The sequence below is a fragment of the Tenrec ecaudatus genome, chromosome 16, assembly GCF_050624435.1.
Source record: "Tenrec ecaudatus isolate mTenEca1 chromosome 16, mTenEca1.hap1, whole genome shotgun sequence".
NCBI classification, from domain to species: domain Eukaryota; kingdom Metazoa; phylum Chordata; class Mammalia; order Afrosoricida; family Tenrecidae; genus Tenrec; species Tenrec ecaudatus.
In genome coordinates this window covers 5,230,097-5,255,899 of record NC_134545.1, presented here as the reverse complement: position 1 = coordinate 5,255,899, position 25,803 = coordinate 5,230,097, and the positions used below count along the sequence as shown (strand labels likewise).

The following is a 25,803-nucleotide window of genomic DNA, read 5'->3' as shown; positions in this document are numbered from 1 at the left end:
TTTGTTGCTTTGTTTCGTTTTCTTTTGTTGCTTTGTTTTGCTGTCTTGCTTTTTGTGCATACATATTATCATCTCTGCAGGTCTGTCTAGATAAGCTAGGTGGGATAAACAACCGAGGAGAAAATAATGAGACTGACAGTTAGGGTTCTGAGGTAAGAGGGGAGAAAGGGATGGGAAGATGCGGGTATTAACAAACCCAGGGACAAGGGACAAGTGATGCGAAATCAATGACAAGGAGGGTGGTTGGAGGCCTGGAAAGGTTTAATCAAGGGAAATGTAACAGAGGAATTACTGAAACCCAAATGAAGACTGAGCATGATAGTGGGACAAGAGGAAAGGAGAAGGAAATAGAGGAAAGAACTAGGAGGCAAAGGGCTTTTACAGAGGTCTAAATACAGTCATGTACACATGTAAATATATTTATGTATGACAATGGGGAAATAGACCTATGTGCATAATTTATAGGTTTAGTATTAAGATAGCAGATGGACATTGAGTCTCTACTCAAGTACTCCCTCAATGCAAAAATACTTTGTTGCATTAAACTGGCATTCCATCATGCTCACCTTCCTGACATGATCGCTGAAGACAAAGTGGGTGCTCAAGCAAATGGATGAAATGATGTCTGGCTATCAAAAGATACAGCATCTGGGGTCTTAAAGGCTTGAAGATAAACAATTGGCCATCTAGCTGAGAAGCAACAAAGCCCACATGGAAGAAGCACACCAACCAGTGTGATCACTAGGTGTCGAAGGGATCAAGTATCAGGCATCAAAGAACAAAAATCCTATCATTGTGAATGAGGGAGAGTGCGGTAGATGGGGCATCCCAAAGCCCATCTGGACATTCCACTGCAGAAGAGTCGCGGTTTGTGGGGAGATGAGCCAGTCAGGGTGCAGTGTAGCAACAATGAAACATCCAACTTTCCTCTAGTTCCTAAATGCTTCCTTCCCTCCACTATCATGATCCCAATTCTACCTTACACATCCAGCTAGACCAGAATATTTACACTGGTACAGTTAACAACTGGAAACACAGGGAATCTAGGACAGATAAATCCCTCAGGACCAATAATGAGAGTAGAGATACCAGGAGGGTAAAGAGAAGGTGGGGTAGAAAGGGGGAACAGATCACAAGGATCTACGTATAACCTCCTCCCTGGGGGATGGACAACAGAAAAGTAGGTGAAGGGGGACGTCGACCAGTGTAAGACATGACAAAATAATAATCATTTATAAATTATCAAGGGTTCGTCAGGGAGGAGCACAGGAAGGGAGGAAAATAAAATGAGGAGCTGATACCAAGGGCATAAGTAGAAAGTAAATGTTTTGAGAATGATGGCAACAAATATACAAATGTGCTTGACACGATGGATGAATTGTGATAGTTGTACAAGTCCCCAATAAAATGATTAAAAAGATTTTAATAAAGAAAATAACTGTCTAGAAAATAATGATGGCAACATAAGTACAAATGTGTTTGATACAATTGATGTGTGGATTGTTACAAGGGCTGCAACAGTCCTCAATAAAATGTTTATAGCTATATATTTTACTCTTAAATAACCACACATCACATACACAAAGGAAAAATCTAGGGACCATCTCTCCCAAAACCAACTGAATGTTAAGACTACTGCTTTTTTGTTTTAAGGAGGACAGGGAGAGAGGGAAGACATCTTTCTCAAATTCTAACCCCTTTAAGGTCAAACCTTTAATATTTAATCCTATTCCTATTCTGAAACTACTACAGACTCAGAATTTCAGTGCTCAAACTGAGCGAGGTATTTTGAAGATTTTATCAGGCAATCTCCTCATTTTACAGACAAGACTTATTCTTGAGGGGAAAGCAACGTTCTCACTATGAACCCACAAAGTTTAATGTAAATGCTAAAATATGGTTAGATGTCAGGGAATTGTTAGTGTGTCTACACAGGACTTGGTAGACCTCCAGTGACATTTACCATGATGTAGCCTCTTAACAAACATGAAAAATTACCAACCAGAGTGATCCAATCTCAAACAGCAGCCAACCAAAGAGTTCAATATTTTATCACAAGTACCTATGGTATTTTCAGTGATATTTAAGTATCTATGTATAAGTCAGAAACAAGGACACAATAGAAGCAAAGAGTCTTCTTGGACAGAAAAACAAAAGCCAACATGAAAGGGTGCTGTTCCCCTTGGGAGTACCAATGCTGAAACATGTCAATGGGGTAAGGGGCCCTTGCTGAGAGAACCTAAAGATCTCAGCAGCTCTCTGGGCAGACAGACAGGAGAGGTGTGGTAAATGTGCTGTGTGGTGGGAGGGGCCTAGGGGAGTGGTCCAGACAGTGAAATAAGGGCAAGTTAACAGGGTTGAAATACTGTCTACATTACCCCGTGATTCCATCAAGTAGTAATCAATGACTGTTTCCTCACATTATGAAAGGAATCAAAATAGAAACCATCTTGCTGTGCTGACCAACAAAGCAAGTATGCAAATGGCGGAGAATTTCAAATCCAGGAGGTCTGACACCACCTCCCACTCTCAAAATGTTTTCCAAACTGCTGCCCAGCACCCACAGCCTGTCCGATCAATCCACTATATCCTGACCCCTAATTTAAATACTACAGAAAATCAGTACTGTGTGAAGCCATGGTAGTTGGTATTATTTCAGGTAATTTGTTCCACACGCTAGTCCTTGCCTTTTATTATTAACTGGCCACAATTAACAATCGTTTAAACATTTGCATTATGTCCCTGTCTCTTTCCATGTCATTGATGGGCCACTTTATTCCTCAAAACACAAACTTTTTTGTCAGCCACCCATTTAATAAAAACTTGAAAACTATATAAAGTGCGAGTTCCCTTTTTACCCACAAGTTTCACACATCCCTGCTTGTACAGTTAATTAACTAGAATTGTCTAGAGAAAACTGGTCTACATCTTCAAATACGCACAGGTTCTATCATTTAGCAAGCAGCTTTGCTTGAACAATACAATGTCTTCTTCATTATTTAATAGTAAGCATGTCTGAGACTCAAGATGCAGTTCTGTGACTCCCCCCTCTACCCCACCCCAATATCATACTAGAATAGAACACACCACCTCAGCAGCTCCCGAGGTTAAATCATTTCTAACACAATTACTTTAGCAAACCTGGTTCCCCCTTCTTTCCTTAACATCATACAGAGCTAGTGATTGAGTTTGCAACCTACTTCCCTTTTTCCAACACACAAGGGATAACTGAATGCTCCAAGAATTTGAAAGATAATGATGCTAGGATAAGCTACTGAGAAGTTGGTTTATATAGTTCAACAAATAGTGGAAGGGAAGTTATAAAAAGAAGAGCATTCTAAGTATTTTCTTTTACATAAAAATATATAGGGCAATGAATGTATAGATGTGCTTTACACAATTGATGTATGTATGGATTGTGATAAGTTATATGAGCCCCTAATAAAACGTTTAAAAAGAAAAAAATATATCTATATGGCCTGCCTTTTTCAACATTGATCCCTCAACAGGAGCAAAGGTGGCTCAGTACAGCAAAGTGCTAATCCAGGCCGGTGCACCTCATGTGTACCCACCACCCATCATCTGTCAGTGAAAACTGCAGGATGCTATGATGCTGAACAGAGCTTCCCGATAAAACCAGACTAGGAAGAAAGGCCAGACAAGCTATTTCTGAAAATCAGTTAATGAAAACCCTATGGATCGATATGGTTCAACTTGGAACTAATCATGGGGACAACACAGTCTGAGTGGTGTTTTGTACTACTGTGCATAGGCTCACCACGAGGGGGGGAACTTATGGCAGGTATCAACAACCTTGAAAAGAAGCAACTGTTCAGGAAAATTCCTGCCCTCCCTCATTTATTATAATTTATAACACTGATAGCAAGAGTAGACTCAAAAGGGAAAGTACAGAGTCTAATACAAAGTTTCAAAATGCTTTAAAAAGAACAAGGAGTGTATGTGTGTTGGGGGGGAGGGGGGGTTGCATGCAGCACATCACCAAATCAAACCCAGATGGCTATTCTTGTTGAAACTTAGATGTTAGCTCCTATCTTTTTTAACCCTTCATACAGCTCATGAGTAAATTATGTCACACACACACACACACACACACACACACACACAAAAGTGAGGTTTAAAGAGATTCGGGACAGACCAACAAAATAAATGGTAGCTCAGAATTTTAAACCCAGGAATTGTGACATTACCCTCCACCAAGATCCTGCACTCTTAAAACTATACACCAGTGTTTTTCAAATTGCTGGTCTATATACACAGCTATGTTGTCAAATCAGTGTACTATAGATTATAGCATTTGAAGATGTCAAACTGTATTTCATGAAATTTTTCTTTTCTTTGGGGATCTCAGTGTACGGCTACCAAGCTGAAAACATTTCTTACCATGGGATTTGGTAAGAATGGTTGGGAAGCATAGCTGTAAGTCTATATTAATGCCCAAGAAGAACACTAATTTGATGTGTTTTGTACCAACTCTACCTACAGAAAATGTCAGTGTTGCCCTCTTATATCCTTCTACTTAGTTCACACGAAAGAGGAGCTAAGAAACAAATATCAAAAAAACTATTTGAGTTGCACAGCTTTAGTTATTAAATGGCTGACATAAAAGCAACTCTTCTAAGAAAGTATCTCCACCAACTTTTAGGCAGGCAATGTGTGGGAATCCAAAGAAGCCTCTTGCAAAGCGAGGTTACTTGGTGAGCCAGGTCTGAGTGTTCCAGTCCTTCACAGGCGACCGGTCTCCAATCAAAACCCAATTTTGAGATTAAGAATGGCCACACCATAACACATCTATATCTATAGTGAAAAAGCCTTATGATGGAGAGCAAATGCTTTGAAAATGATTAGGGCAAAGAATGTACGGATGTGCTTTATACAATTGATGTATGTATATGTGTGGATTGCGATGAGTTAGTTGTATGAGCCCGTAATAAAATGTAAAAAACAAAAAAGCCTTATGGGATGAGTCATTTTCAAGGACATAAAGACTCTCCACTTTGCTCATTTTTAAACTACAATTTCAACAACTTAAAGCATATCGAATTGCCTGTCAAATAATAGCAATCAATGAATGAATGGTTAGCCAGCAACTAGTTTAGTTAGTCTCTTTTTAACTTTATCTAGAACCCTACGTAAAAATTTTACTTAAAACTCTGGAGAAGGCAGACAAAATGAATAAAGACATCTTTTCTAGTTAGAGAAACTGTGGTAACAACTTCTTTAGAGTTGAGAATAAATACTTCATAGGCTTGCCAAAGTAATGTCCCAGTCAAGGCCTAACCCTAAAGTCACTGCCATGGGGTGGATTCTTACATCACTTGACCCTGGAAGACAGAGAACAACTGCTCCAATAGGGTTTGCAGTTGAAAATCTTTTTTTTCTTTTTAAATCTTTATGGGAGCAGATTGACACATCTTTCTCCTACTTAACGGCTGCACTGAGCCCTTTAATGGCTGTGCCACCAAGACTACTTCAACCCAGGCCTCAGCAGCAAATTCTGTATTTCATGCCTGTCCACTGCTTTCTTTTCTGCAGCTCAGCTGGCCGTCGCTTCTTCTGAGGAAAACCAGTTGATTGTTGTGGATAACAAGGAGACAGACTCCCTCCGCCCTCTTGGCGGGGATAAGCATCTGCTGTGAGGGTCGAGTTTGACAGCTTGTTGGACCCTCTCCGTCGACCCTTTAGAAATCTCATTCCACCTCCAGCCCAGCCTAGATGGAGCGTATGTGGCTTGTAAACGCAACACAAACGGGTAATCTTCAACTTTCTGAGGTCAAAGGGGACCCTTTTTTAACCTTCCCTCTCAAACACGTGTTCAGTACAAACTTCCGGGTGCGGCTACAATTGGCTGCGCAATTCAATGGAGAAAAACGTCGGCTTTCTTTGACTACGCTTTTCTCGCACCGTCCTTTTCCCACATCTCCCGACCAGCGACCCCCCAAAACAAAAGCCTCCCATCAACTGAGGGGAAGGCGCAGCAAAAGGACTGCTTTGGACGAGGACCAACTTAGTGGTCTACAAACATTAAACCGGCGTCCAGCACAAAGCCAGGCTGGAAAGGGGAGGAGCTGGCTGCCCAGGGCCAGGGAAGGAACCGGGGTTCGGGTACAGCTCCATCCCGGCGGCGGTTACGTTTGGAGACACACCAAGAGATGTCGGTTTGGGGAACTTTCGCTGCTCTCGAAGCCTAACGCTCCGGGAGCCTGCGGGCCTCCGACCTCACAGTTCCTCCAAGTGTATAGCTAGGGTCCCGGAGGAGAGCTCACCCAGAAGGCGACGTGAACCTCGCCGCCCGGGGAGTCGCGAAAGACAGCCCCCACGTGGTTCATGTCCCGAGCGCCGGTTCCCGCAGTTGTGGGGTGCAGCCTCAGGGCGACCCCAGCGCCAGCCTCGCTCCCACGGGTGCGGGAAGTAAGACTAAGGCAGGACCCCTGGGCTCACTTCCCCAACACGCAGGACTTCTCAGCCCCCAGCGTGAGGGGAAGCCCTGCGGGGCGACCCCAGCGGGGACAGATCCTGCGCCCGCAGATCCCGCGTCCCCTGCCCCGGGGCTGCCACGGACCCGGGACAGAGGGGCTTCGGGCGCCCCACGCGCGGCGACCGCAGGGCCCGGCGCTGATGGGCGGAGAACGGGGCTGCAAGGGGCTGCCGCCACCGGGACCCTGCCCCGAGGTCCCCGTAGCGCGCTGCCAATGGGGAGCCGAGGGCTACGGGAGGCCCCGAGTCCGGTGAGCTAGCTGCTCCCACCCCCCGCCCGGCCCCACACGGCCCCCTGAGGAGGGTGGGAGTGGGAGGCTGTCCGGGAAGGGGAGTGAGAAAGGAGAAAAGAGCTGAGGGAAGGACTTACTTTCCCGGCGAAATCCGGTCCCAGGACGGCGTCTCCGGGCCGGCGAGAGCTTCCTCAGCCAGGAGCGGCCGGAGCGGAGGCGGCGGTGGCGGAGGCAACAGCGGCGTCCGGCTCTGCCTACCTACCCGCCGCCATCTTGACGCCCCTCCCCCCCGGCGCCCCCGCCCGCCGGAGGGGAGGAGGCGGGGCGACGGATCAGGCGCCGCGCGCGCACAGTGCGCGCCCCACGACCCACGTGACTTCCTCCCTTTCCCACCCTCCCCACCCCCACCCACTCTGCGGCGCCCTCTCCGCCCCGCCTCCCTTCTAAGTGAAGAAGATTCTCGCCCCCACCCCCCATCTTGACCACCTCCTGCCTTCGCCGCTAAACACGGGCTTCACCGGCTTCCGCCGGCCCGGTACCAGTGGTCGTATCCAAGTGAATTCCGAAACCCAGACGGTCCATTATCGCTGCTCTAGGGTGGGCGAGGGGTGAGGGGGCCGAGTTTCCGAGAAGGGGGAGGGGGAAGGCGAAGGCCGCCTAGGAGAGTCACGTGTGTACTGTTTCCGCTGGCTGTCAAAGATCTCGCGAGAGTTCCGCTCCTCCTTCCTTCCCCTCCCTCGCACCGCGGGCTGTCGGGAAGAAGGTCGACGCTCTGGGGAGCCACGAGGAGGTCAGCCGGTGGGCCGCACGCATGCGCCCCGCACCTGCTCTCAAAGCCGGGCTGGGAAGGGGCCCGAAGCTATTTTCAAAAGCCTTTGGGGGATCGGCTTCAAATCGGGCAGTTAACTAGTGGCGTGTCTGGCGCTTTGAAAAGCTCTAAATTACTTAGTGAATTCTAGAAAAATTAGCATTCACATAATAGTACCTTGTTTGTTAGGTCCGCCCAAAACACTTTATTCAATATAAAACCGCAGGTACCCGTCACAACCATTGTAATATCTTGAATCTTTTTTCTTCCTACACACCCAGTATCGAACAAAACATTGCTCCCAACTAATGACTGCTGTTACCACTTCTTACCTCTTTTATTACCATCTTTCTCTGGCTATTATATAAGGGGCTTCCTAACAGGGAATAAACATTGCTTATAACCCTTTTGTTAGCAACTTTCTCTTGCAGCGGTTAAGCACTGGGCTGCAAGCCAAAGGGTTACCAGTTCTAACCAATCAGCCCCTCCCGGGGAGAAAGCTGCAGAAGTCGGCCTCCTTAGACTGTTACAGTTTTGGAAAGCCATGGAGTCACGATGAGTCAAAATCCACGAATGGCAGCCCCATCACCCGTTTGTAAAGTCATTCTGAGAATCCCGTTTGCCTCCGTTGCTTAGGTAATGGGCACGCCTGGGTGGTTTCTGCCCCCTACTGGCCGCATATTCACTGTAAACGCAAAGCAGTCCGGTTGGAATGTCAATTCTTTAAGAGAATGTATTGGGCATGGGACAGAAGAAAAAGTACGCATACAGAGTAAGAATGATTAAACTCAACCTACTAAAGTGTGTTATGTAAGTAGTGACTAATCACCTTCGGAGCCCAGTGGCACAGTGGGTTTGTGTATTTGGCTGCTAACAAATGCCAAGGTCCACAGTTTGAAACCACCCACCCCTGAGTCAGGGGAAAATTGAAGCTTTCTACTCCATAAAGAATTACAGTAGGTGTGGAGCTGATACCAAGGAGTTCAAGATGGAAGAGAGTGTTTTGAAAGTGATTGGGGTAGCAATTGTAAAATAACACTGCTTGGTATGATTTAACTATGGAATGATATATCTGTATTAGCCCCCACAAAAAAATGGCTTTGAAATAAAAATAATTAGCCTTGAAAACTCACAGGGACAGCCCTATAAGGTTCTTGTGAGTCAGAATGGATTCAATGGCAGTGAGTTTTGAGTTTGGAATCCCTCTGCAGGGGCTCTGGGGGCACTGTAGGCTAAATGTTAGCTTGCTGGCCACCTGGTAGACAGTTCAAACCTACCAGCCACTCCTTGAGCCTATCTCCTCCCATAAAGATTCACAGCCTCAAAACCCTAAGGAGTGGCTCTACTGTGTCAGATAGGGTTGCTGTGAATTAGAAGAGACTCTATAGCAGTAGAAATCACACTGGCTCGGAGTCCCTGTTGCCACAAATCGTTAGTTAAGTGTCCAACTATCCACAAAAGGCTGGTGGTACAGCCACTGTATGCTTCCCTTCTACCCTACCAAGCATAATGTTCTTCCTGATTGCATCTTTGTGACTCCCACCAAATGACTGAGTGAGCCTACGCAGATAAGGTGCTTATGGTATCCCAGGGGGCTTGGATTGCTTGATGATGATGTAGATAAAGTGAGTGGCCTCCTTGTAGTGGTGCCATTAAGTCATTTCCAACCCAGAGCAACCCTGTATTCAATAGAATGAAACACCACCAGTCCTGCACCACCTTCACAGTTGTTAAGTCTGAGCCTATCTTTGTAGCCACTGTGTCCATCTATAATTCAAATGCACCGACTCGTCTTCAGTCCTTATTCAATGTCCAATTTCCACATGCAAAAAAGCGATTGAAAATAGCATGGCTTGGATCAAATGCACCTTACTCCTCAGAGAAACACCCTTTGCATTTCAGCACTTTGAGGAGCTTCTGTGCGGCATAGGCATACTTACCCAGTGTGGTGCGTCCTTTGATGTCTTGACTGCTGCCACCATGATGATTGCTTAGAGATTCAAGGAAGACAAAATCCTGGACAGTGTCGATCTTTTCTTCCTTTATCTTTGTTACCTCCTAGCCCCCATTGTGAGGATTTGGGTTTTCTTGTGGGTATGGACCCATTGCAAATAAAGTGTGTGGAACACCAAAGAGGGTTGACCCATTTTGCCATCCCACTAGGCTTAAAGGAAGGCCGATAGGGCATGGGGAGGGAAAAAGAAGGGTATCATGGGAGAGAGACAGTGTTGCACCAGCAGCAAGAACAATAGCTGCAGGAGAGGCCAGGAACCAGTAGACCAGTGTGAAACAGCATGGGTAGGACTAATGGGCCAGAATGCTCATTGTTTTAACACCTGCCAAGATGACTACCACTAGGGCCCAGCAGCAAAGGCCTTAAAGCAGAGCCCAGGGACTCCAGGCTAGAAGATACCACCTTGTAGAGTGGGTCCTGTTACTTCCAAAGTGGTCCCAGACCCAAGCTGTACCTGGTCACCTCCAAAATAAACCGTGAAACTGCAAGTACAGTTCATGAGTTCTGTGAACTGTTGCAACACATCGCCAAACCCCAAATTGGGAAGGGCGATACTGAAGGGAGGAGCGGTTGGTGTTAGAGATAATGGTGTCAAACAGCCATTTGGAACAGTGTTGACTGTCTGGGACATCTTTCACCTCCACCTCATAGGAATCCGTTTTGAGGTATACCTTCTAAAATACTTTATTCATTGAATTGAAAAAAACTAGTACCCCTGAAGAGAACTAGCTCTTCAACTATGGTGCCCCCTTACAATGCAATAGTTGTTCAAAAGAATAGAGCTCCGCTATCTGGTAAGAAGCCCTGGTGGCCTAATCTTGGGCTACAAATCTCAAGGTCAGCAGTTCAAAACCACTAGCTGATGTTGGGGAGAAGGATCAGGCTTTCTATTCCTGTAAAGAGTTTCAGTCTTGGAAACTCACAGGGCAGTTCGACCCTGTCCTGTAGGGTCCCTCCCTATGAATCAGATTGACTTGATGGCAGTTTGTTTTGTTTTTATCTAGTAAGGAGTCCTGATGTAGGATCACTGTGAGTCAGAATCAACTCCACGGCAGAAGGTTTGGGGGATATTTGGAGGGTTGATGATACTGGCGGGTTAAATATGGGACTGCTGAACACAAGGTCAGCAGTTCAAGCCTCCCAGCTACTCTGCAGGAAAAATATTAGACTGCCTACTCTCGTAAAGAGACCCTAGAGGGTGAGGAGAGAGACCCTGTGATGGGTCGTTGCGAGTGGGCATCCATTGGAGCGCAGTAGGTTTATTTATTTATTCATTCCTTCTGTAATGGTGGGAAACTATAGGGGAATTCTACTCTGTCTCATAGCGTCACTATGAGTCAGAATCGACTCAGTGGCAATTGGTAACATTTAAGAGAGCTTTAAAAATGTCATGGGAAAATGGAATTAATATAATGAAAAATTTCCAGAACTTTTTGAATCCCCCTCAACAACCTTCCAGTTAACAGTCCAATTCATGACCCAACAGCGCCACCAGGGTGTCTGTGTACGTGAATATCTTTGAGAAACCACACATGCAACAGCCGTCCCATCTGGGCACTGAAGTGCTTGGTGGGAAGGGAGCAGGAGACTTCCTGGACCTCTCAGAATAGGTGCTACTAGAAGCAGAGGAGTCAGGAAACCCCTCTTCTTGCCTGGGTGGTCTTTCCACTTCATGAGTTGCTACTCCCTTCAATGCTGTTTACGGTGCCTTTCCTCTCTACCTGTCTGGGAGTCAAAGCTTAAGACAGCAGGGGAAAGCATGACCCCGCCACTGTGGAGCATACAGTCTTGAGGACATTCACCCAAAGTCTGCATAAAAGGTGACAGTAGTTGAGAGAGCCTGTGGCAGAGGTCAAAGCAGGCTTCCTGGCAGGAGAGGCATCTGAGCTCAGGTTGGACAGGAGGTGTGAATTGGCAGAGAAGAAAGAAGCCACATGTAAATGTCCTGAGAAGACAGTTGTCAGGTGCCATGGAGTGGCCGCCCACTCACAGGGACCCTGTGGACATCAGAACAAAGCGCAGGCCGGGGCTGCACCATGCTCACAGCAATACGTTTCACCCCATGGTGCCAACCTCTCCTGTTGAGGGTCACCCTCTTTTTCGCTGGCCCCTCACCAAGCCTTCTGCTTTACCAAACATGATCCCCTCGTCCAGAGACTGGTGCATCCTGATCACATCTCCAGAGCGTGTGAGGCAAAATCTCCGTCCCCCTTGCTTCTAAGGAGCTTTCCAGCTGCACTTCCAAAGGCAACTCGGTGTGTTTCTCTGGCCGTCCATGGTATGTACAACCGTCTCCACCAGCTTTTTTTGTTACATTTTTAAAAGCCATTCTCTTCCTTCTTGAGTCCTTTTATATCAACGCCCCTTTTTACCCGCCCCTCCTCCCTCCTGATACCAGGCACCATTAATTTCTGATAAAATGGACTTTAGGGAAAAACCAGCACAAGAGACCAGAAGGGTAGTTAGTAGATAATAAATAATGGAAGAATCCAACAAGAGGACCTAACCATAATAAGTAGCTATGTCCTCAACCAAAGAGCTCCAGAATACATAAAAATGTTAACAGAACTAAAAAGAGAAATGGGCAATTCTGAAATTAACAGTAGGACACTGTAACACACCACACTACTCGAATTCAAAGCTACCGAAGGTCTAAACTGCACAACCAGTGTGATCTCTCACACATAGGCAGCACGGTCCATCCAACAGGAGGTCCCTTTCCAGGGCTACGTGAGAGATTCTCCAGAACAGACCATGTTATGCCACAATTCAAAGCTCACCAAATTAAAAATATCCAAATAACACGAACCATCATCTCAGATCATAACTATGAATTCAAAATCAATAATAACTGGAAGAGCAAGAATTTTTAAAAGTCAAAGGCATGGAAACTGAATAACATCCTGGTTTTAAAAAAACCACTGGGTATCTGAAGAAATTTCAAATGAAACTTTAAAATATCCTATGATCAAATGAGAATGAAAATAAAACATACCAAAACCTTTGGAATACAGTAAAACCAGTGCTCAGAGTTGGATTTGTAGCCGTGAACACACAGCAAAAAGGAAAAATGAAACAAAATGAATACCTCAACCCAGTAACTCTTTTTTTGTTTTTATTTTTTGAAACATTATCTTTTTTATTGTGCTTTGCTTTTATTATGTTTTTTTATCATTTTATTAGGGGCTCATACAACTCTTATCACAATCCATACATACATCAGTTGTGTAAGCCACATTTGTACATTCATTGCCCTCATCATTCTCAAAACATTTGCTCTCCACTTAAGCCCCTGCCATCAGCTCATTTTTGCCCCTCCCTCCCCGTTCCCTGCTCCCCCATGAACCTTTGATAATTTATAAATTATTATTTTGTCATATCTTGTCCTTTCTGACGTCTCCTTTCACCCACTTTTCTGTTGTCCTTCCCCCCGGGAGGAGGTCACATGTAGATCCTTGTAATCAGTTCCCCCTTTCCAACCCACCCTCCCAGTATCGCCACTCTCACCACTTGTCTTGAAGAGATCATCCACCCTGGATTCCCTGTGTTTCCAGTTCCTATCTGTATCAGTGTACATCCTCTGGTCTGGCCAGATTTGTAAGGTAGAATTGGGATCATGATAGTTGGAGAAGAGGAAGCATTTAGGAACTAGAGGAAAGTTGTATGTTTCATCTTTGTTACATCGCACCCTGACTGGCTCGTCTCCTTCCCAAGACCCTTCTGTAAGGGGATGTCCAGTGGCCTACAAATGGGCTTTGGATGTCCACTCCGCACTCTCCCCCTCATTCACTATGATAACCTTGTAACTCTCTTAAAAAATAAAACAAAGCATCAAAAAGTCCATAGTCATCGGAAGACGGAAATAATAGTGGACCAGACTTAAATTAAACAAACAAAAATAATAAAATAACAATACTAGAATTTGGTTCATTAGAAGGATTAATAAACTTGAGAAACCACTGACTAAAAAACAAATAAAAGATGCAAACAATATAAAATGGAATTGAAAATGATAATAGCAGTATTATAAAGAACTACAATAAATATGTTGTTAGGTTGTGTTGACTAGAGAAACAAATCCAGAGACACTCGTGGGTGTAAGAGCTTTATATCAAAGAATAATTGTATATTAAGAAAATATCCCAATCCAGACTAAATCAAGTCCCTAAGTCCAATATGAGCCCATAAATCCAATACTAGTCTGTAAGTTCTTCTTTACTCACACAGCACATGCAATGATGCAAAATGCAGGAAGATCACAGGCCGGTGGGTGAAAAGTCTCGTGGATCCACTGTTGGTAGAAGTATCTCAGCACTGACTCAGGTCTCCACATGGCTCTTCCAGCTCTCTGAGTGTGTCACTTCAACAAGAAGATGAAGGCAGAGAGCAAGGAAGTTCCCAGAATGCTCATGAGAAGCCCATGCCCACAAGAAGACATCATCTGGCTGTGACCTGACTGACAGGCTAGACTCCACCCCTTCGCTCTTAATACCCTCAACTTGACATGAGATTATGTAACTACCATACTACACAAAATGGGCAAATTTCTGGAAACACACTTCCTATCGAAACTAACAGGTGCCCTGATAGCGCAGTGGTTACACATTGGGCTGGAATCTACAGGATCCGCAGTTTGGAACCACCAGCACCTCTGCTGGATGAAGATTGGGCTTTCTATGCCTCTAGCGGTGACAGCCTTGGAAACCCACATTAAGGTCACTGTGAGTCAGCATTGACTCTGTGGCAGTGGGTTTGGCTCGGTTTCTCTAACACAAAGAAGTCCTATTGGTGGTTTAGGCATTGGGCTGCTAACCACAGGTCAGCAGTTCAAACCCAGAAGCAGGTCTTCAGCAGAAAGATAAAGCTACCAAACATTTTAACAGACCTTTAACAGAGGTCGAAATTAAAGAGCTTATAATGACTTCATTGGTTAATTTCTACCAAACGGAAAACACCTACCATCTGTGTCTACTCAAAACATAAAGGATCAAATGCTCCCAGATTTATCCTATGAAGCAAGCTTATAGCTGCTAATATGAAAGTCAGACAAAATACTTCTAAAAAATTATAGGCCAAAATATATATAGGCCAATATCCTTTATGAATATCAATTAAAAAATCTCAAAACACAAAGCAATTTGAAAAACAAAAAGAATATAAATACAAAACTTCCTACCAATACCCTAATCAATGAAATCCAACATCATATAAAATAAATCATTACCCATAACCAAGGCTGTTGGGGCCATTTTTTGCCAAAGCACATTCTCCCTTCATATCTCTGTGTCATATGTTGGTTGCTCTCACAATTTTTTTCACAATACTTTTGCATGATTAATAAACTATAATTTAAATGTAATTTTTCTATGCATTGGAAATGTAAAAATTTATATGATTTGCTTTATTGCGACTTTTGCTTTATTATTGGTGGTCTGAAATCAAACCAGGAACCCTGAGTGGTTACATGTTGGGCTGCTAACCGAAAGGTCAGTGGTTCGAAACCACCAGCTGCTTCTTGGGAAAAGGATGAGGCTTACTACTATCATAAAAAATTACAGTCTTGGGAGAGGGAAGGGATAAAAGGGAGCTAATATCAAGATCAAGAAAACAGATCGTGATGATGGCAACAATTGTGCAACTACACTCGATCTAATGGAACAAGGATTGTATTATCTGTAAGAACTCCCAATAAAATGTTGTTTTGAAAAAAATACAGTCTTGGAAACCCACTGGGGCAATTCAACCCTGACCTACAAAGGGAACGTGAGTCAGAATTGACTCAATGGTAATGAGTTTGCTTTTTGGTTTGTTAACTAAACCTGCACTACCTCCAAGGCTGGACATCAGCTGTCCATAGGTGTACGCATTCACTCCTGAGCTTTTAATTGTGTTCCAGTGATAGTGGTCCAGTACCGGGCTGTTTTGGCTCTCACGTTATATAGTAAGTGGTGAGGCTGGGAAGTGTGAGGCCCCCTGCTTTGTTCCTCTTCCAGCAGTGCTTTGCTTCTTTGGGTCCTCTTTCCTTTGCATTCATTGATTCTGCTACATTGGACTGAAGTCTCTGGGACCATGAAGAGGGAAACCTTTATGAAAAGCCCACTCAAAGGGAAAAACAACATGCACACGTGCACCTACAAGCACACATGTAACAAATTACATGCTAAAAAATCTACATTAGCCTTAAAGGTCTGATTTGGATCTATTTTTAAAAAACCTAACCTATAGACATCTGAGTGTAACAGCATAAACTTTTGGAAATTAGCAAAATCCATTTAATGAGGAAGAGATAGTTTCTTTAACAAAATGTTGTTGGGAAAACTTGATATCCATTTGCAGAAAAATTAAACAGGTTTCATACCTAACACCATCGATAAAAATGAAATCAAAATGAATCAAAAATCTAGATATAAAACCAAAAACTATGCAAATCATAAAAGAAGAAATAAAGGTAAACTTAGGCATCATAATTCATGACATTAATAATCTGCATAACATAACTAAAACTGCAAAGGAAAAACTACACAATGTGAACCTCCTAAAAATTAAACATGCACGCACATCATCAGACCTCGCCAAAAGAGTAAAAAGATAACCTACAGGCTGAGGGAAAAAGGGTGGCAATGATGTATCTAACAAGGAGCAAATCTCTAAAGTTTATAGAAAACATCAGCATCTCAAGCAACAAAAAGGTCATCGGAATTCCAGAACATAAATAAGGCCACCGGGCTATATGCAAATGTGACTTTGCAACCCAGGTTAGTGTGATGTGATTCATGCCAACGGTTCATGTGCTCATCTGCTAGCTGGAAGGTTGGGGGACAGAGTTCCCCTAGAGGCAACTCAGAAGAAGGGCTTGGCAATTTACTTCTTAAAAATCTGATATTGAAAAAAAAAAATCTGATATTGAATACCTAAAATAGACTTTGGGGCCAGGGCGTGGCACCCCATCAGACTGGGCTGGAAAGCACTCCTAGAGGTCAACAAACACACCTTGAACTATTTACAGGATTTCCTTTTTTATTGTTGTTAGGGGTTTTGTTGTTTTGTTTTCTTTTGTTGTTGTGTTTTGCTCTCTCTTGTTTTTTGTGCATATAATTATCTCCAAAGGCCTATCTAGATAAGATAGGCAGGATAAACAATCTGGAAGAGAAAATAACAGAACTGACAGTTCTGCCGGTTCTGGGGGGACAGGGAGAGGGGAAGTTGGGAAAAAGGAAGTAGGGGTTAACATGTGATCCAAAATCGATAGCAAGGAGGGTGTAGGAAGCCTGTTAGGGCTTGGTCAAGGGCAATGTAACCAAGAGGAATTGCTGAAACCCAAATGAAGGCCGAGCATGATAGTGGGACAAGAGGTAAGTAAAAGGAAATAGAGGAAAGAGCTAGGAGGCAAAGGGCATCTATAGAGGTCTAAATACAGGCATGTAGATATTTAAATATATTTATATATGAGGATGTAGAAATAGATCTATGTGCATATATTTATAGGTTTAGTATTAAGGTAGCAGATGGACATTGGGCCTCCACTCAAGTACACCCTCAATGCAAGAACACTTTGTTCTATCAAACTGGCATTCCATGATGCTCACCTTCCTGACGTGATCACTGAAGACAAAGCAGGTACATAAGCAAATGTAGTGAAGAAAGCTGATGGTGCCCGGCTATCAAAAGATACAGCATCTGGGGTCTTAGAGGCTTGAAGGTAAACAAGCGGCCATCTAACTCAGAAGCAGCAAAGCCCACATGGAAGAAGCACACCAACCTGTGTGATCATGAGGTGTTAATAGGATCAGGTATCAGGCATTGTGTCAGTCTGAATAAACTAGGGGAATGAATCCATAGAAACTCATATGTATAAGAGAGAGTTTTATATAAAGGGTAAGTGTACACTAAGAAAGCATCCCAACCCAGAGCTGCCCAAGTCCATAGGTCCAACATTAGCCAATATGTCTGACAGCAATCTATAAAGTCCTCCTCAATCTCACAGAAGACACGCAGTGACACTGACTACAGGAGGAAAGCCAAATCAGTGAGCATGTAAGCTTCTCAGCACTGGCAGAGGTCTCCACACAGCTGTTCCAGCATGCAGGGCTGCATCGGGTAGGTCCATGTGGCGTCTCATAGATGTCTTTCAGGAAGTGAGCCTTGCAATCTGAAGCAGGGAACTGGCTAAGGCAGCTGCACCCTGGTCTAACCATCAGAAAGCAAGAGACCCGAGAACTCAAAAGACTAGGCTTACTGAGCCATTTATCGCTCCACCCTTCAATTGATCCCACATGTGTTGATCGGCCAGGTTGGCACAATAAACATTAACTATCTCAGGCATCAAAGAACAAAAAGTCTTATTGTTGTGAATGAGGGGGAGTGGAGAGTGGAGAGCTGAGGCCCATCTGTAGGCAGCTGGACGTCCCCTTACAGAAGGGTTGAGGGGAGGAGATGAGCCAGTCAGGGTGCAGTATAGCACCGATGAAGCATGTAACTTTCCTCTAGTTCTTTAATGCTTCCTCCCCCACCATTATCATGATCCCAGTTCTACCTTACAAATCTGGCTGGACCGGAGGGTGTACATGGGTACAGATAAGAGTTGGAAACACAGGGAATCCACGACAGATGAACCCCTTGGGACTAATGGGAGTAGCCATACAAGGAGGGGAAGGGGAAGGTGGGGGAGAAAGGGGAAATTGATCACAATGATATACATATAACCCCCTCCCTGGGGGACGGACAACAGAAAAGTGGGTGAAGAGATATTGGACAGTATAAGACATGAACACATTTTTTTTGACATGAACACATTTTTTAAAAATTAAAAAGAAAAAGAAATTTTTTAAAGACATGAAAAAATAATAATTTATAAATTATCAAAGGTTCTTGAGGTTGGGAGGGTGGGAGAGAGAGGAGAAAAAAATTAGGAGCTGATACCAAGGGCTCAAGTAGACAGAAAATATTTTGAGAATGATGATGGCAACAAATATACAAATGTGCTTGACACAATGGCTGTATGGATGGATTGTGATAAGAGTTGTATGAACCCCTAATAAAATTATTTTTTTAATCTGACATTGAAAAACCCATAGACAAAAAGTTATTAACATTTCTTAGATACAGCCAAATACTTTGGGGAAACAAGTCACTATGCTGGGAATCAGGACCATAGTCTAAGGGACATCATGGTCAATTGGCGTAACATAGGCTACAAAGAAAATATCCTACATCCTAATTTACTTAAGTAGTGACTAAGGTCATAGAAGGTCCTGAACAGCCACTAAAATGTAACTATTGGTCTCTTTCCTTTGGAAGAAAGAACAATGAATATCAAAAGACATATGGAAACATTTTGTCCGATGCATTAATAAGGCAGGAAAACATCAGCTTCTATGACCCTGAGACGTGAAGTACTAGATAGTGCCCCACCACCACTATTCACAGTTCTGAAAAGGGTCACATTAAAAATTCTGGATAGAGTGGTAGAAAAAAGTGGAACAAAACTGAAAATTGAAAAAGAGACCTGGCTCACTGGTTAGAGACTGTAGCCCTTAGTCACCCTTCAGGTCTGGAACTGAATTTACCCCTCAAGTCCATCCCCCACAATAGAATAAACAATCATTTAAGATCAAAAGGGCAGCATTTCCCCAAGGACAAAGTTCAGAGGGTTGGGAAAGAGGAGGAATGGAAACAGAAAGCAAAGGTAGGAAGTGAGGTACGGTCAAAGAAAATACATCTGAGGGAATTGCAATGGGCCTCTTTGCTTGTCCCAGGGACAAGCAGATGGGTTCTGAGTTCCTACTCAACTCTAGCCCCGATCCAAGAACAGTTAGCTCTATACTTACCCGGCAGGGGAGACACCATGATCAGGAAGGTGGTTTGCCCAGGGCGAGGCGCCCCCATTGCACTGCAGCTGTGCTGACCCCTGCGATCACCCCAAATGCGGGAGGGGGGGGGGACTGCATTCGCGCTCTCCCCTGAAGAAAGAAGAAAGAAAAGAAAAAAGAACAGTTCGTTGTGATACTGACGCTGGCTTGATACTCACCTTCAAGAAATGACCACCGAAGATAAGCTGCTACAGCCAAGTGTAGCAAAGAAAGCAGAAGGTCCCTGCCTATCAATCGGAATAGTGTCTAGGTCTTAAAGGCTTGTATTCAGACAAGCAGCCATCTAACTGAGAAGTCAACGAAGGCCACATGGAAGCAACACACCAGCTTGTGTGATCTGAAGATGACAAGAACAAAATTCAACTATGATGTAGGGAAAGTATCAGAGCTAAAATTACAAACACCCAATTTGTAGGAGACTGTGGTGCTCGCCCCAAACCCATCTGCAGAGCATCTAGTCAGATGAAGCTGCTGGCAGGTCTCCTCTAGCCACACACAAGGGTCTCAAGCAGCCTGACTATCAGACAGAGATCATTGTACTCTTGATTATGCTGGATCTTGATACTTGGTCAGCTGACCTCCCGCTTGATCCAACCTGAACTTATTCTGGGTGCAAGGATCTCTTGCTTGTCCCTTGACAAAAATTTTATCCCTAGCCTTTTAAATATTGATGGTGGTCTTTTCTTTCTTTTTCTTTTTTGTCTTTTCTTATTATTTGTATTTTTATCTTTATATTATTATTATTTTATCCTTACCACTTTATTTCATTTTCGTTCTTGATTGTTTCCGCTGGGTTTCCCAGTTTGTGAAGCCCAGAAGGAGTGGATGCATAGAGATAATAACTGATTCAAAGGTTTATAGGGATGTAGGTGTCGGAGATGGAAGATAGGGAGAGTGTGTTAGTCTGGGTAGACCAGAGAACCAAATTCATAGACATATGTATAGAAGAAAGAGTTTTATATACCAGAGCAATTGAATATTGAGAAAACATCCCAGCCCAGTCAGATCAAGTCCATAAGTCCAATATCAACCCACATGTCCAATCTATAAAATCCTCTCCACACTCACAAAACACATGCAATGACATTGAATGCAGGATGATCACAGGCTAGTGGGTTGGAAGTCTTATGGATCCAGTGGCATTGTAAACATCTCAGTGCTGGCCTCATTGGCTATACAATGATTGACAGGCTAGACTCCACCCCTTCACTCATAATCCTTTCAAATTGACAACATTTCATATAACTACTACAGAGAGTGACCAGATTTCGGGAGTAAACAATGAATGTGGGAGGGAGGGGGAAGCACTAGAACTGATGTGATTATACAAGTCATCTTTTTTTTTTTTAACACAAGACATCTTAAATGTAATTTAACCATGGGGGGTATTCAAAAATTGATTGTGGTAATAACTGTACACTTCTTCTTGATATGATTGAACTATTGAATTGTATGATATGTGGGTTCTATGCCAATAAAACTATAAACAAAGAAAGAGAGGCTTAAAAGGAGCAAGAGAGAGAGAGAGACTTGGCCTAAAAAAAAAAAAAAAGATTTACAGGCTCAGGAAACCCGTCCCCCAAAAAAGGCAGCGCTACTCTGTCCTATAAGATCATGATGACTCAATTGCCTGGATGGTAGTGAGTACTTTTTTGGGGTTTTTTTTTTTTTTGGATGTTCAAGAGCAAGTATCAGCATCTCCCGATACTCACTTTGTTCTTCTCTTTCTTTCTCATCATTTTAATGACCTTTGGCTTTGGCCGTGTATGATGTTCTTGCTGCCATCCCACAACTCCTCTGGTCTTCAGTAATTAGTGGCCAGTGCATCAAATCTTGAAAGAGTCTCTAAATTCAAATGGGATATACTCTAGTATATATTCTGGCTCTGCTGGGCAGGGGGTGCTTTGGCTTTCCCTAGCATAATCTCTCTTCTTCTTCCCCCACCCCCACCCAGCTACTTCCCCTTCTCAAAGTCTACATAGTTGGAAGACTGGATTTCTTCTACACCTACCATACATATCACCCCTGGCTTGGGTAGATAAGCCATTGGTCTGATCTGAAGGACTGCATCCATTGCCATATCAATAAGACTTACAGCCAGGACTCTACACTGAAAACATCAGGGGAAAGAACACATGTATTACTGATGCTGCTAAGGTCATGTTGGGAAGTGGGGACACAGACAATGGGGAACATGCATGAGGCCAACCTAGAGAAAGGTGAGACAAACAGGAGGACAGAAAGAGAGGAGAAAAGACGGAATCCCGACAACTTCCTTTGGGTTTCTGGGTCCTACTATGCCTGAAGCTGCTTCTGACCACTGAACTCCTCTGAGTTTCAATAAATCAAAAGCAAAGCCTGTTGCCTTCCGGTCAATTCCTACTCATGTGGAACCTATAAGGCAGACTAGTACCATCGCAGATGGTTGTAATCTTTACAGAAGTTGATTGCCTCATCTTTCTGCAGTGGAGCAGCTGATGGGTTAGAACCGCTGACCTTTTAGTTAGCAGCCAAGCACTTAACCACCGTGTCACCAATGTCCTTCCACAGAGAATGAGTAAACAAAATGGGACACATACTTATAATGGCATACTATTCAATCGGTAGGAGAGATGAGGTGCTGATACATGTTCTGATATGGATGGAGATTAAAGACAATATGCTGAGTGAAATAAATCAATACCCAAAGGACTCAGACTAGATGAACTTCACTTTGCCTTTAGAAGAAGTAGCAGCAAGTGTATAGTGATCAGAATGTTATTCGTGATGCCCACAGAAGGAGAGCGAAGGACAAGGAGGCTATCAGTGCTGGGCACATCATACCGATGAAGGGTAAGGGTGCACAGCTGGGGACTGTACATGCGGTCAATAAGTTGTACACCGGTAGGAAGTTGAATTAGCAAAAGTTGTGTAATAGAGTTGATGAAAGAACAATCACAAAAGAACAGAAGGAGGGAATAAAAAGAGTAAGTGCTGAGGCTGCTTATGTACAACTAAATACCTCAAGGGGCTGGATTCACAAAACCTCCCAGCTCATTGGCCTATGTGTTTGGTGCTTCTGTTCTACTTCCTAAATCGTTGCTTAGTAGCCAGGGTCTTCAAACTTTGCAAGCAGCCACCAGGGCACAACACTTCACCTGGAACAACAGGGGGACATGGAGCATGAGGAAGAGGAAGAGGATATAGAATGGGGGGCTAATTGCCACCCCGAACAACTGTCTCTTTTGCTATGAGAACAGAAGTAGGTGGTGCCTGGCTACAAGTACAGGGCATTTAAATCAAGTAGTCAGGATAATCTGGAATGTAGAAGAATTGTGATCAGAATTTCAAATTCTGAACTCCAGAAATACAAAACAGAATTTCAAATTCTGAATTCCAGATTTTCCGGAGTCTGGGAGGTGTATGAACCTATCAAGCTATTGCCCTGAGTTAACGTTTAAACCTTCTCATCTGCCAAGCATGATGTTGCTCTCCAATTATTGGGCCTTCTTAATGGCATTTTCAAATTACGTGTGACAAAGCCTCAGTCACCATCCTCAAGTCTAAGTTAGGATAATGGCTTCTTTCAAGACAGTTTACTCATTATTCTGGCAGCCCATGACGTCCTCAATATTCTTTGCTAGCACCACATTTCAAAGGCATCGGCTCTTCCGTGGTCTTCCTTACTCATTTTCCAGCGTTTGCATGCTTAGGAAGTAATGGAAAATATCATACCTTGAGTCAAGACCACCTTCGTCCTCAAAATGACATCTTTGCTTCTGAACACTTTGGAGAGGTTTTTGGTGTTGTTTTTGTTTTAGGAGATTTTCCCAAGGTATTATATCATGTGATTTGTTGCCCGCTGCTTCCACGGGCATTGCTCCTAGAGTAATTAAACCATTGACAACTCCAATAAAAACATCATGATATAGAGTGAAGAGATTGAGTTTCTCATGAACCTGGAGACCGAAGCAAAGGGTGCTGCTGCCAGAAGCAAAATGCTAGTGATGGACTGACCATGAGAGCAATAGGATGCCAACAGGTGAGCAAATCTGTTCTCCCTCCTCCTGTCCTTCAGCCTCCCTGGATCACTTCTTATTTGCAGAACCCAACAGAAAAGCAGGTTGACTCAAAAAAAAAAAAAAAAAAAAGAAAAGAAAGAAAGAAAGAAAGCAGACTGACTCGTGTGTAGCTCGGCTTGCAGCCCCATCGTCACAGAGAAAACTAGATTTGGAGTTGAGAGTCCAGAGTAACTCCCAAGGTTCTATGTGATGTAGCCATTGCCTCATCTGTGGGGGACCAGCCTCCACAACCGAATGGGCCCAAGGGGGCAGTTGTGTGATTGAGGGGTAAATTAAAGAGACAAGAGAGACAGGGCTTGCAAGGGCTCCTGATGGCTTCAGGAGGGCTTCCAGGTTGTTTCCCACGAATGTTTCCAACTTCATCTTTTCTATCTCCCCATTATGTACTCAATTCCAACCACAATGGATTTTTTAAAACCATTTTATTGGGGGCTCATACAACTTTTATCACAATCCATACATCCATCCATTGGGTCAAGCACATTTGTACATTCATTACCGTCATCATTCTCAAAACATTTGCTCTCTATGTAAACCCTTGGCATCAGCTCCTCATTTTCCCCCCTCCCTCCCCGCTCCCCATTCCCTCATGAACCCTTGATAATTTATAGATTATTATTGTCATATCTTGCACTGTCTGACGTCTCCCTTCACCCACTTTTCTGTTGTTCATCCCCCAGGGAGGAGTTTATAGGTAGATCCTTGTAATCGGTTCCCCCTCTCTACCCTACCCTCGCTCTACACTCCTGGTATTGCCACTCTCAGCACTGGTCCTGAAGGGATCATCTGTCTTGGATTCTCTGTGTTTCCAGTTCTTATCTGTACCAGTGTACATCCTCTTGTCTGGCCAGATTTGTAAGGTAGAATTGGGATCATGATAGTGGGTGTGGGGGTTGGGGGAGGAAGCATTCAAGAACCAGAGGAAAGTTATATGTTTCATCGTTGCTACACTGCACCCTGACTGGCTCGTCTCCTCCCTGAGACCCTTCTGTAACAGAGTACAGTTGCCTACAGATGGACTTTAGGTCCCCAATCCACACTCCCCCTCATTCACAATGACATGATTTTTTTTTTTTGGATAGCCTGGCACCATCAGCTTTCTTCACCACACTGGATTTCTTTCATTTCCTGAATATCCCGGTTCATTCCCCTTTGGCATTGCCACTTGCTGTTCCCTCTCCTGGCTCTCTCATTATCTAGCGTATACCTTAATGCCACCCTCTCAGAGAGGTTTGCTTTGATTGCACCAGTCTCAAGAACCATGCCTCTCCCCACTAACCATTATCTTTACGGCCTTATCACTACTTAACGTCTCATTAAAAACAAAAAAGTGTTTTCCCTGAACTACTCTTTAAGTCTTACACTGAAATTAACTTGTGAGCTCAATCATCTTTTTTCCCCCAAAGCTATGTATTTAAATTTTTAAATATAATTTTATTGAGGGCTCTTACATCTCTTTTTTTGTTTGTTTGCTTTTTAAATTATTTTACTGGGGGCTCATACAACTCTTATCACAATCCATACATACATCCATTGTGTCAAGCACATTTGTACATTTGTTGGCATCATCATTCTGAAAACATTTGCTTTCTACCTGAGCCCCTGGTATCAGCTTCTTTTTTTCCCTCCCTTCCCCACCCTCCCATCTTCGTGAACCTTTGATAAATTATAAGTACTTGCTATTTCATCTATTACACCATCGGTTCTCTCCTTTCACCCATGTTTCTGTTGTTCGTCCTCCTGGTGGAGTGTGCGTGTGTTAGATGTTGATCATTGTGATAGGTTCCCCCTTTCTCCCCTCACCTTCCTCCTACCCTCATGGTATAGCTACTCCCATTACTGTACCTGAGGGGTTTATCTGTCTTGGGTTTTGTGTGTCCAGAGCTCTTATCTGTAATGCTTTGGTCTAGAGGGTTTTTAAGGTAGAACTGGATCATGATAGTGGTACAGAGGAAGCATTAAAGAAGAAGGCTGTTATGTGTTTCATAGGTGTAATAGTTACATAATTTCATGTCAACTTAATAAATAGAATGTAGGGGTGGATTCTGGCCTGTCAATCAGATCACAAGGTAACACACACATACCAGGAGGATTCTAGGAATTTCTTCTCTTCCTCCCTGGCAGCAGGATACTCTCTCTGCTTCACATTCCTGTTGACAAGCCACATGGAGTCATGCTGATGGCAACCAGAGCCCTGGAGATGCATCCACTGCCATTGGACCCACAGGACTTTCCACCCATCAGCCTGTGATCTTCCTACTTTCGGCATCCTTGCATGTGCTGTGTGAGTTTGAAGAGGAATTCATGGGCTGATATCAGACTT

General features: G+C 43.8%; 1 protein-coding gene, 1 non-coding gene and 1 pseudogene across 4 annotated transcripts in view; 1 reads left to right on the top strand and 2 right to left on the bottom strand.

Moving 5' to 3' along the window:
• The window catches only part of SBNO1 (strawberry notch homolog 1), a 57,723-nt gene extending 50,688 nt beyond the window's left edge, over positions 1 to 7,035 (bottom strand). For all 3 annotated transcript variants that reach the window (XM_075534603.1, XM_075534601.1, XM_075534602.1), the window contains exon 1: positions 6,866 to 7,035. The gene's annotated coding sequence lies outside the window, so the exon portion shown is untranslated. The remainder of the gene's footprint in view (positions 1 to 6,865) is intronic.
• Positions 3,065 to 3,195, bottom strand: LOC142430053 (small nucleolar RNA SNORA66). The gene has a single exon (XR_012780537.1). It is a non-coding gene; the product is annotated as a small nucleolar RNA SNORA66 (small nucleolar RNA).
• Positions 7,036 to 19,369: 12,334 nt separating the features above from the next.
• On the top strand, positions 19,370 to 19,512 carry LOC142429936 (U1 spliceosomal RNA; annotated as a pseudogene).
• Positions 19,513 to 25,803: the final 6,291 nt, after the last annotated feature.